General features: G+C 46.1%; 1 protein-coding gene across 1 annotated transcript in view; it reads left to right on the top strand.

Moving 5' to 3' along the window:
* The window catches only part of TMEM178B (transmembrane protein 178B), a 382,652-nt gene that overhangs the window by 69,726 nt on the left and 293,536 nt on the right, over positions 1 to 19,390 (top strand). The window lies entirely within an intron of this gene.

Below are 19,390 nucleotides of genomic sequence, written 5' to 3'. Positions count from 1 at the left end.
GTCCCTTCTGGAAGTGTTGGGTGACAGCCTATACCCCTGACCTTTCTAGTGCCTGCCTCACACTGCTGGGCTTGGGGTCTTCACTTTGCTCACCATACTGTTTGGTCTGCTCCTGACTCTTCTGCCTTCCTTTTGTAAGGATTCCTGAGATAAAAGTGTCTTCCCAATGTGAGTCTTTCACCACGTAAGGTAGTGTCAGGTGCAAAGGATTAGGACGATGGAAATCTTTTGGAAGGCATTATTCTACCCATGATAAGGATGGAAAACAGAATTCCAATGACCTGACGACATCAGGAGAGACCAAAGGAGGCAGCTGGCATATAGTAGACCATGGCCGAGGTTGGTGATATCTTTGGGTAGAAATAAGTAGTCAGGAATTTTAAATAGAAGAAGTGTTTGGCCTTATTAAAGTCAGTAGGATAAAGATGGAAAGTTGGCCATCAAAGAACAGTTCTTTCCTTCAGCAAGTACTCACATAACACTTACTTTGTGCCAACCACTAATCTGAGAGTGGAGGATTTAACAGGGATGGAGCCAGAGTCCTTGCTCATATTCTAGTTGGGAAGTATAGAGAATAAATTGGAGATAAAGAAATAAATGTTTACTTAAAATGCTTTGAAAGGAACCAAATTAACAAAAGTTTGAAAATAAAGGATTGAGATTGCCAAAGGGGGTGGCATCTATGCCTATCTACCCACGTGATAAGAAGAGTGAATGATCAGAATTCTGGGGTTGGCAGTCTATGAAGTATCTTGGGAAAAAGATTTTCCTTTGGGCAAGCCCATCTTGTTGGGGACAGAGAGGAGCCTGGTGTGGCTGGCCTGAGGGTGATAAGGAAGGTAGTGGGCCGTATCTGGGAGAGGCTATATAGGTCAGGGTTTTGTGATTTGAATCCTACCCAAGGAGTTTAGATTCTGTACTGAGCTTTTGTTGTAGAGAGCAAGAATGAAACAGAGTGTTGAATAAAAGAGTTGATTGCAGAGAGAAGTTGATGCTGGCTTCGACTAGGGCTATAGTAGCTTTAATGGGTTGTGTTGTGTTCTCCCCAAAGATACATTGAAGGCCTAACTAACCCCTAGTACCTGTAAATGTTCTTACGTGATCTTTATAGATGTATTACAATGAGATCACATTGGCTTAAGGCAAACCTAATCCATCATGCCTGGGATGTAGATACCCCTCACTTGTGTGATGACCATTGACACAGAGTATAGACTAATGCAATACAAGCCAAGGTCCCTACCAGAAGCTAGAGGAGGCAAAGGACCCTGTAGGTCACAGTGGGACTGCAGAGCGTACAGTTCTGTCATATTAAGCTATTTATTTTGAGGAAGGCTTTTTTTATATTTTATTTATTTTTAATGAATTTTAAAAAATAATTTATTCAGACTACATCCTGATTTTTATCCCCTCACTTGTATTTTCCCATTTCCCCTCCCCACTCTTTCACCCTATTCCCCTCCTCTAGACCTCTGACAGAAGGGGACCTCCTCCCTGACCATATCACCACAGCCTATCAGGTCTCATCCAGACAGCTTGTTTTTCCTTCTTCTGAGTGCCACCATGTCGCCCCACCAAGGGGAAGTGGTCAAACTGGGGGCACCAGAGTTCATGTCAGAGGCAGTCCCCTCTCTCTTCACAACTGCAAACAACTGCAAAGAATGAGCTGCCCATTGACTAGATCTGAACAGAGGGTCTAGGTTTACTGCATGCATTGAAGTATCAGCCTTGGAAAATTGGGAGGAGATGGATTGGAGGTCGAACTGACAGAGTTTAGGATTGAAGGTAGGAGGTGAAGTTGAGAGAGAGCAACTGAGGACAAGCTTAACTTGTGGTCAGTCATCTGGGTGGCTGATGAGTCTCCTAAGGCTGGAAAGACTGTTGAGGGAGCAAGTTTGGAGACAATCAAAAGATGACTATGTGAGTCAGCAGCTGAGCTGGAGGTAATATTTGAAGGTCATTAGCATATAGATGACACGGAAATAATGAGAGTAAATTAAATCACCCAGGAAGAGTAAGTTTCTGACTGGCCTTAAAAAGTCCTAGTATGGAGGAAAGATCTCTTCCAATCTCAGATACTTTAGACTTGTTTTGGATCCTGCTGGGAATGTGTACGCACCTCCTGAAAACTCCATGAGTTGAATTCAGTGTGTATTTCTTTTACTGATCTGGTTAAGCCCAGCCTGTATTTCTGTCATTTGATCATGCTTGGAAACGTGTCCAAAATTTTCCTGAGATTTATTCCATCAAAAGTTAGAGGCTGGAGGCTCATGATGGTGTACACGTTAAATCCCAGCACTCTAGAGGCGGAGACAGGCAGAGCTTTGTGAGTTGGAGAGAGAGAGAGAGAGAGAGAGAGAGAGAGAGAGAGAGAGAGAGAGAGAGAGAGAGAGAGAGAGAGAGAGATCTGGGAGGAAGCCATCTTGGATTAATGTTGTCTAACAACAACCACATGAGCAAGTGCAGATAGGGCAAGCAGAAGAATGAGTTGGCCCACAGAGTTTGGAAAACAATTTATTGGTGCTCTAAGATGTAAAGTTGCAGAGTGGCTGGTTAGACAAAGGGACCCCTTTGGCTTAAAGCTTAGGGTCGTGTAAGCTGGATTGCGTGGAGGAAAAGAGATGTATGTTGTTCAGGGTCAGAGAGGTAAATAAAGACTTAACCTGGTTGCATGATAAGGTGGACATTCCAAAGGTCACAGGATAATACGTCATTCACGAAATGATGAAATACAGAAAGCACAGCTCAGAGAGACAAAATGGCATCCTTTTGCTTCCACAATTAAGATCCAGTGCTCTACAGTATGCCCAGCAGGGTGGTAGGTGAGAAGCACAGAGGAGAGTGAGGCGAACTCTCTGAACATTGTCCAGGACTCGTGGTATTTGCTGTTGGGTGATCAGCATTTCTGCGGATGCGATGGCCATGGAGGTTTGTCATGATAACGACTGCCCTTGCCTGACCTCTAACTACGTCCATGCACTCACTATTCATTTTCTTACTAGCCCTCACCACAAGCCTGTGTGGTGGGGACTGTTCCCTATTCCGCAGATGAGGAAACTAGCTGGGTCAGGATTGCACAAGCTGTGAGGCTTACAGTTCCCCCACTGGACTCCAAGGCCGTTTGTAGGTTCAGAGGAAGATTGGACACGGTGAATCCTGAGGTCAGGTGGAGTCCTTCTGCTGGGCTGCTGGCTAGCCCTGGGAAGCTTGGTGCTAGATGTGACTGCCACCATCTTGGCGGTATTATCTCTACCCTGTGTCCTACACAGGGACAACCAGGGCCTCGTCAGGAAGGAAAAGCCCAGTGAATCCAGATCACCACAGCTTTCTGTGGAAAAGACTTCGTTTCTGCCAAATAACTTTCTATGTATAGACATGTCCCCTCTAGCACAGTTTTCTCACTATATGAGGTGCACAGCACAGTGGGCGGTAAGTGTTAGGGCTAAGGCCTCTTTTGGTTAGTGTTCCTTGCCTTTGGGGACTCTTCTGGACTGCACATTTTGACCTGCTACGTGCTATTCCAGCCCCAGAGCAGCCTACAACAATGGAGACGGGGAGCTAAGACAGAACGTTTCCATGTCACTGTGACTCTCAGGGGATGAAGTCAGTGAGCCACTGTGGGCCAAAGGGACGGCCCCGTGCAGTTGCAATTAGCCTGTGGAGGCTGCTGTCCTGAAAGTAGGATCAAGAAGGAAGAAGATTCCAGCCAGGGGGACTAGGCTCAGCATTCAGGATGGGATACAGGCGCATAAGGGCATGTGCCCGGAGGGCCTGGAATGACCCTTAGTTCTGCAGTGGCCTAGATATAAGGGTGCTCTTCCCAAAGTGGAAAATTTCAGCCTTTACTCAGGCTAGCACTCTATCAAGTTAGTGACAGCTCTGTCCCTCAGCCTCCGCCCGATGTGGGATGTTCTCTGCAGGGAGGGCCACTCTTACTGGTTTGGGAACAGTGTCAATGTTGGGCACCATCTCTGAGAGGGAGGAACACAGGGTTCTGACAAGTCATGATGACTTGCCTTCCAGTCTTCACAAAGTAGGGGTCACTTCAAAGATAATTACTGCATCTCTCTGGCTTCCTGGTATACACGTACAGAAACTCCATTTCCACAAGCCCTGAGATGCAAGGCTACTGGGTTAATTCTATACCAACAGACTGGCCTTTGGCCTGACTGGGACTCTTAGAGGGGCTTGGTGTCATTCAGCAACTGTTGCTTTTTTATAATTTCCTGAGGTAACCTTGGTTCTGTCATGGATGTAGCAACATTGTAGATAGAAGAATTAGAAGAATTAGAACATTAGCCAGGATGAGTGGTAGGACCTGGCCCTCCAGTTCAGGGCTCAGTGGGGCCTCGGGAGCTCTCCAACCAGAGGGATTCTTTCCCTCTGTGGCTATAGCTGACCTTCCAACTGGATAAGGATTTAGGTAGCATCTGGTAGACCCCACACAGAGCCCAAAGGCGAATTCCAAATATGCCCCTTTCTCTCTGTAAATAATAATTGCTTTTCACTTTCAGACAGTGGTAGCTAACACTGACCAGGTATTGCCACATTCCAGGAATTGTGTTAAGCACTTCATGGACATTATCTTACTTAATTCCGGGTGGTCTTACCAGCTACTGGGAGCCACCACCTCACAGGTGGTAAAGTGGAGGCACACAGAAGGTAGGTGACTAGTCCTAACCCATGGGGCTGGGGCTAGAACCAGGAGCCAAGCCAAGGTCTGAACATGTATGCTGCCTCCAATTGAGATAGAAAAACATGCCCTGAAGAGAGAGCTTGTGAAACAGCAGAAGAGTAAACATGCATATCATAAAAAAATTGCAAGTGGAATAAAAAGCCAGATAATCTATAGACTTTTCTACGGAGAACCACGGTAAGTATATTTTCCAGTTACATATTTGTGTAGATTTTAAGAAAGTGACGTAGACATTAATTTATAGACTGCTTCCCCCCCACTTTGCATTATGTTTTCAACATATTTTCTAACACCTTGATTTTTAGTGCCTGCAAAGTACTTCATTATATAGGACTCCATAATTTACTTTAAAAGATTCCCCCTGTTATTGGAATGTTAGGTTGCTTATAAATTTTGTTGTTATAAATAACACCACGACTAGCAACAGTGTACGTGCGTCTTTGCAACTCAGAGGCCTCCCTGAGGATAAATTCTTGGGAGTGCTATTTCTGCATCAAGAAGCATGCATACTGAAAGGGGTTTGGTGTGATGGTAAAAACACTTTCCAGAAGGTTTGCACTAATTTATTTTCCCACTAGCAGAGTTTGAGAGGCTCCATTTCTTTACAACTTTGTTAACACCATCTGATCCATTATTATTATTATTTTTAACATACACATTTATTTTATTGCACATGAATAAAACAAGCTACATACAGCAGGGAGAACCATGAGACAATCATGAGTTATAGAAATGTTACATTCATAGTGACTGATCCATTATTTTTAAAAAACTGATTCCCCAGGTGAAATATATCTTTTTTTTTATTACTATTGCTATTGGGAACTTTATGTTTACTGAACATTTGTTCTTTTTTCAACTGCTTTTACTTTTGTTAGAATATTCATCTTTTTCTTATCGATTTGGATTTGCATTTTATACATTAAGCTATGACCTTTTGTCATATATGTTGACATGCAACATATATCCTTTTATCATTTTTTTTACAGAAGTTTAAAATTTCTATGTAATTGAAATGTTTAGTTTTTTTCTTTTCTGTTTTTCCTTTTAGTCATGAGCAGGGCTTCCCCCTACTTGGCCCAAGTGGAGAACACTGAAAGGCTGTGGTGTTGAGGTGCTGGGACCCTGAGGCTATGGAATTCTGAGAGACCACACTGGGCAGATGTGAACCAGGCACTCCTTGCATAGGGACAAAGCTCAAGGGACCTTGTTGACATAGATCTGGATCGGAACTCTTTTTTTTTTCTGTTAAAAAAATTTTATTTTATTTTATTGATTGCATATGAGTGCTTTATCTGCAGAAGAGGGTATCAGATTACATTATAGATGGCTGGCTGTGAGCTACCACGTGGTTGCTGGGAATTGAACTCAGGACCTCTGGAAGAACAGGTGGCGCTCTTAACCACTGAGCCATCTCTCCAGCCCTGCTCAGGCTTTTCTTATCCTTGCTACTTCTCCCATTTTGCTGGCGGCCTCACCTGCGAGGGCTCTGTTCTGCAGAGAAGCTACACAACTCCATGTCCATAGGAGAACATGGATCCACCGCTCCTATTGCTTTACTTACAAAAGTTCCTGTCTCGTAGTAAGTTAAAGAAATTCTTGCAACTTGTTCTCTTCCTTGTTTTTCATGTCTTCATGTCTGTTTCAGGGTGATTTTTCTTGCTATTGCTCGTAGTCGGTAGGTAGGCAGTTGGGAACTCTTTCATTTCTTGATAATTTTGTCCCTATCATCTCTCTTTGAATATCTCTGTCTTTGTGGAAGTTGATGGTTCATTTCAGGCAGTCTTCTTTAGCTCAAGCTAGCGTTGATCTGCGAATTTCCTGCGTCTACCTTCCAAATTCTGGCATTACAGGTGTACACCATACCCCGTTATACAGAACCAGTACCTGCTAGAAAAGCACTCCTGACTGAGCTATATCCCCAGTTCAGGAAGGTCTTCTTGTGTTGAAGGCTATCAGTCCCAAGGAAGAGGAACAGCTCAAGATACGGTGGCAAACTGGCTCTGGGAAGCCGCAAAAGCTGGTAACATCTTCAGATCGTAGTGTTTACCCATTTCCGTGGTGTAAATTCTTTCCCCATGGCTGATGGAGATTTGCACAGTGCCCACAGCAGTTAACAAGTGGATCATGAAATTACACTCTCATTACTCAGGAGCAGGCATGAGCTGGTTCCAGCATGCTGCCAGTGGCACCTCCGAGGCTGCCAGCATCTATGTCACAAGGAAATCTCTCTCTTCTCTGTGGAGCCAGACTCAGCTCGAAGCGTCAGGAGGCCAGGCAGGCTGATGACCATTCAGGGAAGGATTCCACTTCTCCCCAATCAGGGCCATTTTCTCTGCCTTATCCAGCTGCTTCAAAGCCTAAGGGCAGGCAGGATTCTGGCACTGGGCGTCTGAACAGATACAGAGTGACCCACTTTCAAAGACTCCCCGAAGCAGTGGAGATTATTGCCTGTTTCTAGAATGGTCCTGCTAATCTCTCCCATGGTACTGATTGCTCTGCTGCTAACTAGCTGTGTGACCTCCAGCCGAGGAGCTACCCTTCGTGGGCCTCCACCTTCTTATACGTAAAATGACGTGGCTTGAACTGACGCTCCCTGAGTTCTACTCAAGCCCTTCCCTTCTGTAATTAGAACTTTTAGAACGACAGTAGTATTTTTAGGAATGATATTGCTGAGACACTGTTCAGCCTGGCTCATAATCTGTGCAAAAGCAGGCATCATGTAAAGCCACCGGGGGAAAGAACTGTTATTTTTGAACAACACAGAACTTAGTGATAAAACACAAATTCCAAAAAGCGCAAAAAAAAAAAAAAACAAAACAAAACAAAACAAAAAAAAACAAAAAAAAACAACCCCCCAAAAACAAAAACAAACAAACAAAAAAACCAAACCAGGCCACATTTCTTCATTGCAAGAGAGTGACGCCTTGGAAGATGATAGGGTTAATAGATTCTGCTATGATGCTTCCTGGGTGCCCTCTAGAGCATCTAAAGGCCGACTTGGGAAATCAACAGGAACTCTTTTAGACAGAATACTCTGAACTATGGAGGGATTATTCAGGTTGAATCCTGCTTTCATGCTTTTGGCTGCCTACTTACGTACGTACTTGGGTGGCGTCTCAGATTTCCTCGATTTTCTTGCAGCCTGCGGGAAATCCCGTTGATGAGATCCGGTGGTACGGTGAACAGCGGTGGGCTAAACACTGGGAGGCTGATTTCCTCTTGTTATAAGGTTCCCAGAGACGTTTTTCTCCAGTTCAGGCCTCAGATGTGTCTTCTGGAACTGATGAGTGTGGCACAGTTAGTTGGGACCGTCCCAACATTGTGGCTGCAGGCTGGGACTTGGCTGCCGGCTGCCATTGTGAGTTGGCTCTTCATGTGGCTCTTGATATTTGTTGTCTGGGGGTCATTGCACATTCCATTCTGGCCTTCATTCCATTCTCTTAAATGGCAAAAAGACACGTAATGCTTCTGAGAGGTATCAGTGGCACTGTGGCTCTCTCTTACATCTCTTACTTCTGCGCATTTTCCGCTGGCCCTGGCAACTCACTTGGCCAAGCTACACATCCCTGGGCGGAAGTGTTTGCTCCACACAGACTGCAACATCACATGGCAACTCTGAGGACAGGAGGTCCGAAGATCTCAGAATAGCCAGCCATGCCACCTACAGGAGTGGACGGCATACTTACTTGCTCCTGTCACACTGTGCTCTTAGGAGAGAAGTCTTCACTTAGACCAGAAGTAACATGTAGAACAGGCTTTCTCTTCTCTGCCTTGCACATATACCAGCCACAAACTGGAAAAAAACAAAAAACAAAAAAACCAAACCCACTTAACCCAACCAGGTCAGCTTTATTTATTTATTTCTCATTAACTTACTTATCTATTCACTTTACATTCAGATCACAACCTCCCTCCTTCCTCTCCTCCAAGTCTCCTCTCATTCATTCCCTTGGCTCCCTCCCCTTCTCGTTAGAGGAGAATCCCCCTATGGGTACCAACCTGCGCTGGCACAAGTCCCAGCAGGACTAGGCACATCCTCTCCTACTGAGGCCAGACAAGGTAGCCCAGCTAGGAGAGAGGGATCTAAAGGTAGGTAACAGAGTCAGTCAGAGAGGGCCCCTGTTTTAGTTGTTAGGGGACCCACATGAAGACCAAGCTGTGCATCTGTTACAAATGTCTAGGGGGCCTAGGTCCAGCTCGTACAACTCTTTGGTTGGTGGTTCAGTCTCTATGAACCTCAATTGGCCCAGGTTTGTTGACTATGTAGGTCTTCTTGTGGTGTCCTTGACCCCTCTAGCCCGCTCCACCCCCATCTCCACTCTTCCATAAGACTCCTCAAGCTCCTCCTAATGTCTGGCTGTGGGTCTCTGCATCCGTTTTCATTAGCTGCTGGGTGAAGCCTCTCAGAGGACAGTTATGCTAGGCTCCTGTGTACAAGCATAGCAGAGTTTCATTAATAGCGTCAAGGGTTGGCTCTCCCATGTGGTAGGTCTCAAGTTGGGCCAGACATTGGTTGGCCTTTCCCTCAATCTCTGTTCCATCTTTATCCCTGCACGCCTTGTAGGCAGAACAAATTTTGGGTAGAAGGTTTTATGGGTGGGCTGGTGTCCCCCTCCCTTTACTGGACATCCTGCCTGGCTACAGGATGTGGCCACTTCAGGCTTCATATCCTCTGCTGCTAGGAGTCTCAGCTAGGGTTACTCCCATAGGCTACTGGGAGCCTCCCCCATCCCTTGGTCTCCAGCTTATCCCAGAGGTGCCCACCCCACTGATTTCTGTACTCTTTCCCAACTTTCTTTCTCTCTCCCTTTCCAACCATTTAAGAAACAAATAACACCAAAAGATCCAGCAACGGTAATATCCATAATAGACCAGGGAGGAATGCTGTAAGCATGTATGGTGAATGCTGCTGCTTACTTGCTCAGTGGCTGGTGGCCAGGTCCTACATCTGAGCATGTGTGTGTGCGTATGTGTATATGGAAGTCAGAAGACCACAAAGGTGTTCTTCAGGTACTGTCTACTCTTGTATGAGACAGATTCTTTCACTGGCCTAGAACTTGTTAATAAGTGGGCTAGGCGGGCAGGCAGTGAGCCCTAGGGATCTGTCTATTTCTACCGTACATCCGCCCTCATGCTAAATTACAAGTGTGTGGCGCCACACCCAGTTTTTAAAAAATACAAGTTCTGGAGATCACTCTCAAGCCCTCTTGCTTGGAAGGCAAATGTTTACCAACTGTCCCTAGGCCTGGAGAACCTTTTAGTACATGTGTGAAACAGGGTTAAGAACCCCAGGCTCATCCCTCACTGTGACCACTGAGTGACGTAATAACCACGAAGTTTCAAGCCTGATGCTCAGCACATTGTCCTTGCGCATCTCTGACTCGAATTTCTAGTGGATGGATGTCACAGCATGGTCTGGTGTTTATATTTAACTAACTGCTTGCTCCCCGTCCCCAACCACGAGATTCTTACTGTTCTATGAGCAAACCCTCATGTATACCAAAGTGATGCTGTGTAACCTTGCCTCCAAATTGTCTCTGATTAGCCAATAAATGCCTATAGCTGGACAGGGCAGAAGAGAGGTAGGCAGAGTGTAGGTTTGAGGGCTTGGAGGACAGGAGGAAGGAGAAGACAGGAGAGGAGGAAGGAGAATTGTGGAGAGGAGCTCATGCCTGGGAGGAGCCTGCTCTGAGGATTGGAGTGAGGGGAGGGAAGCAGCCCAGATGGGAGCATATGCAAGTATTTATGGGCTTACAGATGGGAAGCAGCCCAGATAGGAATAATTAAGGCAAGTGACATGGAATGTGGGGTTGGGAGGTAAGAGATAGCTTAGGGGGTTAGTGTCTGCCCAGTCCTTGAGTTTAAGGCATATTAAAAAATCTAACAGGTATCTGTGTCTTTTATTGATATGTTATTGGTTAAAGAATAACCACTGTAATAAACTATGGATTAATATTAAACATTAATAAAATATATGTATATTACAGCAGATGGATATCATACCGACCTTCCCCTTGTTTTCCACCTTGCCTTTTGCTACCTTTCCCAAGATCCCTGCCTTCTTATATTTCCAGTCTGAAATGAAAATGAAGCACTTTCCCCTCCTTGTTGCATTCCTTCCAACTGCCTCCCCCTTCCCTCACTTCCCCTCTGTACCACACTTCTCCACCCAAGCTGTGTTTTTCCTTGAAGCAAAGTCCCACTCTCTTTTGCTAAAAGCCATCAGTCCACATCATCTCCCTTTCCTTACCATTGGTGTGTAACCTCACGTGCCCTCACGTTGTCAGTGTGCCTGTGCCAAAAGCTCTTAAAAGGCACCATTTAGGTGTGATGTCTCTCTATTCATGCCATCAGCACCTCCCTAAGAACGCGCTAGGTGTTCAGTAAGTACTTGCTGACTGCTTAAAAAAAAACCCCACAGTGAATCCCAGTCTCCTCAAAGTGTTCCTTTATCTGTGAAACATGACAGGACAAGAAGACTGAAGAAAAAACATGATGCTAGGGGACTCTGAGATAAGACGCCAGACCTATGGCCAAGGTCACTCTCTGCTGGAGCCTGGCCCTGGTGACATAGTCTCAGGCGACCCTGTGGAGCCGCTGATAAGCTGCTGGACCACTGGTTGGCCAGCTCTCGGGCCTCCGGAGATGCATGCGTTCCCACTTCCTGCCAGCCTGTGTGCTAACGGAGCAACTTTTTTTGGGCTGGTGGAGCCTGCAGTAGATCTGACATTCCTGCTAGCACCTTCTCCCTTGGCTAGTGACTTTTCCTAGAGCTCGGGCCTGAGGGTGACCTCCTGAGGAGTCAGAGAGGGCTGAGAAGTAAAGGCTAAATTGGCACTGAGGGTTATAAAACGTATGAAGGTGGAGGGCACAAGCAAAGGAGGGAAGAGCTTTGGCATGTCTGGGTGCCCTTCGTAAGCTGTTTCAAGAGCCTCTGGCTCTATTCCACCTCTGTGGCTGACATCACCATGCACCCATGGGCTCAGACCTCAGACCTCAGACCAAAGAATGCCTTTCAGTGCCCGTCCATAACCTCCCTTCTCCCTTCTCTTCTGCACCAATGTCCCTCTCTTGACTACCTCCTGTGCCCACTTTTCCTCCTGTTATGCTTTTCAAAGTCCTCAAAATGACCTCCTGACCACAGCAGTCCTCCCTCTCTACCCCTTTGCACCCCCTGTAACCCACTTTCTGTGTTATCAGAGACAGAGCGATATTTTAAAAATGTAAATAAAATCATGTCACTCTCTCTTTTAAAACCCTATGAGGGCCCCCAGTGTCTCCTCCTCCTAGAAACAAAATGGCGGCTGCTCAAAAACTAAATATAAGACCATCATATCATGGAGAGACCCCACTTCTGAGCACCCTCCCCCTAAAAGAATAGAAGGCAGCACCTTCAAGAGATGCACATACTCCTGGGCATGGCTGCGATGCAAATGCTGATTGATAGATGAGTGGACAATACACGTGGCGTATACACATGGTCGTATAGAAAGGAAGGGGCATCTGACAGGTTACAGCACAGACGAAGCTTAGATGCTGTATTAAGTGCAATTAGCCAGTGACAAAAAAGACAAATGCTTTTTGAGACAGGGACCAACTCTAGCTCAGGCTGGCCACGGATTCACTATGTAGCCCGATCTGGCTCCTAACCTGTGGTTCTCTTTCCCTAGGATCCTAAGTGCTGGAATTACAGGAGTGTACTGCCGTGCCTGGCTGCATATACACTATATTACACTATGAGTCTACCTATGTGAGATGAACTGTTTGTTCAGCTTAGAGGAGACAGATCCATAGAGACAGAAAGAAGAATGGCTGCAGGAGTAAGTGTGTGTGTGTGTGTGTGTGTGTGTGTGTGTGTGTGTGTGTGTGTGTGTGTTGCTGTTGTTGTTGTTTATCCAAGTCTAAAATTTTGGATTTTCAAAATATAAATAACCCTGGAGACCAGTTTCACCAGGGTGTGAATGAATTGGCCACTACCAAACTATAGGCTTAAAAATAGCTGAGATGGTAAATGTTAGTTACGTTTTTCTTATCACAACTTACAACCCCTCATCTCTAAAAAAATTATTATAATTTATTCACAATACATCCCAATTGTAATTCCTCTCACTCGTATTTTCCTATTCCCACCCTCCCTCCCTTTCCCACTCTATTCCCCTCCCCATGACCTCTCTAGCCTACATCCCCTCCCTCTGTGTTCCCACAGGATCTCTCCCCTAAGAGGCAGTGATCAAATCGAGGGCATCAGACATCTTGTCAGAGGCAATCCCCCACTCCCTTCCTCTCTATGTGGAGAATGAGCTGTCTGTTGGTTACATCTCATCAGGGGGCCTAGGTCCTCTGCTTGCCAAGCCCTTGGTTGGTGCATCAGTTTGTGCAGGCCCCTCCCCCTCCATCCAGATCCGCCAGCCTTGATAGTCTCCTTGTGGAGCTCCTGACAATCCTCCCTCCCCCATCTTTCTATCCCCCAACTCTTGCATACAATCCGCAACTCTTCGCCCAGAGTCCAGCTGCATGTTCCACTATCTGTCCCGATCCCCCACTGGGTGGATTCTCTCAGAGGACACCTAAGCTGGACTAATATCCACTTATAAGTGAGCACTCCCTACTTTGTACCGAGTGCAGTTCTCCTGAGGATCTGGGGATCTGGTTCCCCCCTAATTAGCCTCCTCTCTTGAAGGCCCCATGTTCATTTGCATTTGTTGTTCCATTGGCGGAATCATCTTTTGTCCTGGAAGAAAATTTGCAAGGCTGCTGCCTTCTCAGGGCCGGGTCTTACCTCATATTGACCCCTCCAATCCCTTGTACTTTGTATAACTCCCACCTTTGGCTTTTATAGCCTCATCAGTCTTGAGGACAGTGATACTGTTTGCATCTCCGACCTGTAATTTGGCTGTCCTCTGTGGCTGGGAGAGCACTTGCCATGTGACAGTGTTCCGTAGCTGCCGGTTATGGTCCTTTCTGGGCCTAGTTTTATTGGCTGTGAGGAGAACACGTGTGCTCAGCTGCTTCCCTCATACGATGTGTCTGAATTTGGCTGGACCTGACGGGCTCAGGGATGAAAACTGGCCTGACGTGAGACAAATTTTATTGATCTTCTTAGAGATTAAATTACTGACTTTGAATCTAACACATTTTTTTTATTGGATTTCTTTCATGCTTAAAGCATTAGGGGATAGACAGGAAATTTCATAGATGACAGGACAGATGATCTGGACCATAACGTTTGCCTTCTGACATGATGAAGGTGTGAGTGGCAGGCCATGGAGAACGGCTGCAGTGGCCTGAGAGGGTTTGTGGGAAGATGGTTTTCTGTTAGCCAGAGAGCTCTAGAAGGACACCTGTTTCACCTCGCTTTCTGCTGCTATGGTAAATGCCATGACCAAAGGCAAGTTGGAGAGGAAAGGGTTTATTTTAGCTGATAGTTTATGGTCTATTACCCAGTGAGGCTAAGGCAGGCACTGAAGTCAGGAGCCGATGGAGAAACACTTCTTCCTGGCTTGCTCCCATGGCTTGTTTTTTTGCCTACCAACCTTCCTTCCTTCTTTCCTTCCTTCCTTTTTTCCTTCCTTCTTTCTTTCCTTCCTTCCTTCATTCTCTTCTTTCTTTCTTAATTTTTTCTTTCTTTTGAGACAGGTCTCACTATGTAGCTCTTACTCATTATGTAGTAAGTCCTGGAACTTACTGTAGGACATAGGTCTACCTTCTTCTGCCTCCCAAGGGCTGGGATTAAAGGTCTGCACCACTACTGGGGAATCAATTAGCGTTCTTTCTTAAACATCCCAGGCCCACCTGTCCAGGCATGGCACTGCTCACTGTGGCCTGGATCCTCTGAAATCAATTAGTTAGAAATGCCCACAGGCCAATCTGAGGGAGGCAGTTTTTAAACTTCCACAATTGATATCCATTCTTTCCAGGTATGTGTAGGTTTATGTTAAGTTGATAAAACTAACAGCACAATCCACCCCTTGTTAACCTGACACACAAACACATTACCATTAGAATATAATCTTTCCTTGCTTGACCCCAAGACCTCATGTGGATGATATAAAATACAGCATCACTTTAAAAGTCCCTTGGTCTTTAAAAATTCCATTGCTAAAGTCCAGTGTCTCTTAACTGTGGGATCCTATAAAAACAAACAAACAAACAAAACAAAAAACAAATCAAATACTTTTTTATTTTAAAAAGGAAGAACTGGGGCATAGAAACGCGCTTAAGCAAAAACCAAAGTTCGTCCGTGTAGTTCAAATCCTGTAGCTCAGATTCTGACATCTGGGACTCATTTATGGTCTTCTGGCTCCCAAGGGCCTGGACAGCTCCACTTCTCTGTCTCTGCCATCCATAGCACTCACAGCTTGTCTCCTACACTCAAGGCAGCTCCATTCCATTCCTGATGCTGTCACTGGCAGGTGTTCTATCATCCTGGCATCTTCTACATACTGGGGTTTCCACCGCAACTGAGGCTGCATCTTCACTGGTGGGAGGCCTCTCCTAGACATTTCAGGGAGACTCTGCCCCTGTCCCACAGTGCCATTTCAGCTGTTCTCTGTAACCCCCTCATGCTGTCAAGACTAGTACCATGTGGGAGACTCTTAAACATTGTTTTCAAGTTCTGCTCTGAGCTGGATGTGCAGCCTTGGCTCCCCTGAACCATGGCTCCTTTGTGCTGACTGAGGAAATATTTGCCATAAGATTTTGCCTCAAAGATGCTGGCCTCCTGGTAATCACGGCTGACTTTTTAGCTTCATCCAACCAGCACCCATTGTCCCAGTGAAGCAAAGGTGTTCCCTTTCACAGATTCTCAGTTCAAACATATCACATGATGCTGATGGAGTCTCAAACTTCCCTCTGAAATTGCACAAGCTAGGCCTCTATTGCTTGTATTTCTTTCAGCGTTCTTTACCTTCTAACTTGCCACTGAACAACCGGATCAACTCTGAGCACTCAGTGGCTTTTCTAGTTCAAAGTCTCAAATGCTTCCATAGTGCTCCCAAGCCCTACAAACTCAAGTCAACCACAGCAAGACCCCACTCTCTGGTACCAATTTCTGCCTTATTTTGCTCTCTGTTATTGTGATAAGCACCATGACTGAAAGCAACTTGGGGAGGAGGGGATTTATTTTCGCTTCCAGCTTATAGTTTATCCCTGAGGGAAGCCAGGGCAGAAACCCAAAGGAAGACTTTGGCGCAGAGACCAACAACAGATTGACGCTGCTTACTGGCTTGTTTAGCCATCTTTCTTAAACAGCCTGGGTCTACCTGCCCAAGTATGGCACTGTTCACAATGTCACCATTAGCAATCAAGAAAATGTCTCATAGACACGCCTATAGGCCGTTTTGACAGGCAGTTCCTCAGTTGAGATTCTGTCTTCCAGGGTATGGCTTGTTTGTATCAAGTTGACAAAAAGTAACCATCTCTGCTACTCAAAGGCTCTGTTGAAGGACAGGTGGAGGGACTGGGGTCCAGCTGATGATGACTCAGAGCTGAGCCAGAGATGTGGACTTTGGGGGCTGAGTGGTCCATGGTGCACATGGGATAACTGTTCAGGACCAGTCTGTTGGAGCTATAAAACAAGGGACCAAGTGTGTGTATTCATGGCATGGCCCATCTTCTGTCCCCCTGGGGGAGTCAGGGGGTTCTTAGCAGAAGAATTCTGAGATGGAAGCTGAACTGTATGATTTTGTCTTGGTGGCCAATGGGCATGATGGCCTGGAGATGGGGAGGAAGGCTGGCGGCAAGACCAGAGGGTAGCGAAGGCAAAGCTATGTGTGAGCATTGTATATGCTATGAGAGAATGTGATGTACGCTTGATGCGTAAACATATGAGAGTGGAGGAAGTGTGTATGCCAGTATGTGTGAAAATGCGTATAACGGTATTGTGAGGTTGAGTGTGTGTGTGTGTGTGTGTGTGATGTGCCAGAGACTGTGAGAGAACTTGCGATTGTGAGTGTATGACAACGTGCCAATGTGTGTGCTCATATGGGTGTAGAAGAGTATGTGCGGAGGGGCTGGAGAGATGGCTAATGGCTAAGAGTGTGTGCTGCTTTTGCAGAGGACCTAAGCTCAATCCGCAGGGCCCACGTCAGGTGGCTCACAGCTGTTGGTAACCCCAGCTCTGTCTGAAGTGCCCCTCTGAACTTCTTGGGTATACACACACACACACACACACACACACACACACACACGTGCGGCTCCCCCATATACACACAATTAAAAATAAAATAAATCTCTTTAAAAAGAGTATGGTTGCATATAGAGAGTGCATGAATGCATGTGTGTGTGTGTGTGTGTGTGTGTGTGTGTGTGTGTGTGAGAGAGAGAGAGAGAGAGAGAGAGAGAGAGAGAGAGAGAGAGAGAGAGTGTGTGCTGGCGTCTCTGGGTCTGTATGTGTTTCTAATAGTAATGTGCATCTAGTAGAGTCCATCCATGAGGGAGTCTGAGTGTGAGTAGGTTGTGTGTATGTGTGTGTGTGTGTGTGTGTATGTGTGTGTGTAATGAGTGTATCTGTGTGAGATGAGTGTTAGTTACTTTCAAGTCACTGTTACTAAAGTACCAATAGAACAACTTGGGGGGTGGGGGAAGAGAGGTTTATTTTAGCTCACAGCTTCAGAAGTTCCAGTCCATCAGAGCTGGAAGGGCATGGCAAAGCAAGCAAAGCACTTCCCACCATATTCGAAAGGCTGTAGAGAGCTAGAGGCAGGGAGCAGCCAGGAATAATATACCCCCAAAGGACCTGCCCCCAGGGATCTGATTCCTCCAGCTGGGCATCACCCTTTGATGGCTCTACAGTCTCTCCAAACAGTGCTCCCAGCTGGGGACCAAACATTCAAAACATGAGCTTGTGAGGGCATTTCATTTTCAATCCATTGCGCTGTGTGAGGATGTTTGTGTTTGTGTGTATGAAGATGAAAGCTTGTGACCATGAGTAAGTGTGTGAGGGTGTGTTTGTGTGTGAGGTTGGGTGTGTATGTGTATATGTGTGTGTGTGTGTGTGTGTGTGTGAGGGTATGTCCCTGTGTGCGAGAAGATGAATATTGAGCGTGAGGGTGTCTGTATGTGTGAGAATGAGTGTGCTGAATATTTATGACTGTAAGAGAGTGTGAGTGTGCTGGCATAAAAGAGAATGATTTTGTGTCATGATGAATGTGGCTGTGAATGTTGAGTGTGTAAGATGGATGCTGTGTATGTGTGTGTGTGTGTGTGCACGTGTGTGTGTGTGTGCATGTGTGTGTGTTTGTGTTTATGTTTCTTTGCACTTGCATACAGACAGGCAGGATCTGTTTTCTCCTCAGCAGCTGAAGAGTCAGCTCCTTGCCAGGATCGGATTCCCCAGCTGCCCAGCAGTCAGGTGCCAGGACTGCCTTTGTTCACCTGCAGGGCTTGGCCAGTTCCCCAAGGATTCCCCTTTCCCACAGCAACCACAGAGAAGCCTGGAACAGGGCAGGAAGCTGTCCCCATGGAGCCTGCTACTACGTAATGCCGCTAGCTCTGCAGCTGCTCAGACATCCTGCCCTTTCTCCCCAGCCCTGAGTGCCTCTCACCTTGTTCTGACCATGTTTAACATCCCTCAGCTGTCCCTGGGCTCTGTGGCCTCACTGTCCTTTGGCCCCTGCCAGGCCTTCTGGCACCTTGGATGCTCTGCTACTGGCATGTGCTATACCCTGGGCTTTTCTGGGTCGTCCTCTGCCTTTGCCCAGGCCTGGCACCTGAACGGCATTTGCATAGAGCAATCAATGCTTAATGAGTATTTGTGGAATATTTTAAAAAGAAGCAAAGTGAGCTCATCTCATGCATTTTCTTCTCACCACCACTGCCTCTGGGGATAAAGGAGTCTCCAGCCCACTGCAGACGCTGACGTGCAATTTAGGTTTTCACCAGTGCACAGTTCAAAAAGGATCTTTATCGTTCTCGAGGTACCAAAATCCGCATTTCATTTCATTAATCAAAATGGGCAACATTTTCTTGAATTCAGTCACTTCAGAAGCTGGGAACTGGTATAAATGGTTTTTAAGTCATGTTTTTAAAAGGAGGTTATTGTGTAGGTCACTAGCATTCAGCTTTCACTGAGTGGAGAATGCAGCTCGAGAGAGTGCGGAATGGAGGCAGACTTCTTACCCATTTGAGAGCCAAGAATTGACTATGAGTAGTAACTAAGCCTGCATGCAAATCCATCGCTTTACTAACAAACCAAGCCTGTTTCCCACAGAACATCTTATGCCAAAGGCCCATAGCAAGTTTCACCTCAAACAGATCCCCCCCCCCCCCCCCGCAAGGTTGAGATTCTAATGCAGCATGTTACCAGTCTTTGCTGCATAATGACCAACAAAAAAAAAAAAACATCAATGACTTAAATGCTATTTTCCTCATGTCTTCAGGGTGCTGTGGATCCGCTCTGGTCATGGCTATGAGATCTGTTGGTCCTGTTCCTGTACCTGTGGACCAATGGGGGCTTGCCGGAGTGCCTCTGTGGAGAAAGTTCCTCATGTTCCTTTAATTCCTTCTTCCATAGGACCAGCAAGCCAGCTGCAGCATGTGGGCAAGGCATCATGGGTAGGCTCAGAGTTCAAATTGGGAGCTGGTGTTTTATCACTTCTATTGTGCCAGTTACTTTTCTTGTCCCTGTGACCAAGTACTTGACAAAAAGCAATTTGCAGCAGGGAGGGTTGCTTACTTTGACTCACAGTTCAG

Source organism: Acomys minous, assembly GCF_964271855.1.
Source record: "Acomys minous genome assembly, chromosome: 6".
In the NCBI taxonomy this organism is placed as follows: domain Eukaryota; kingdom Metazoa; phylum Chordata; class Mammalia; order Rodentia; family Muridae; genus Acomys; species Acomys minous.
The sequence above is the reverse complement of the archived record's forward strand: the minus strand, read 5'-3'. Positions and strand labels throughout refer to the sequence as shown.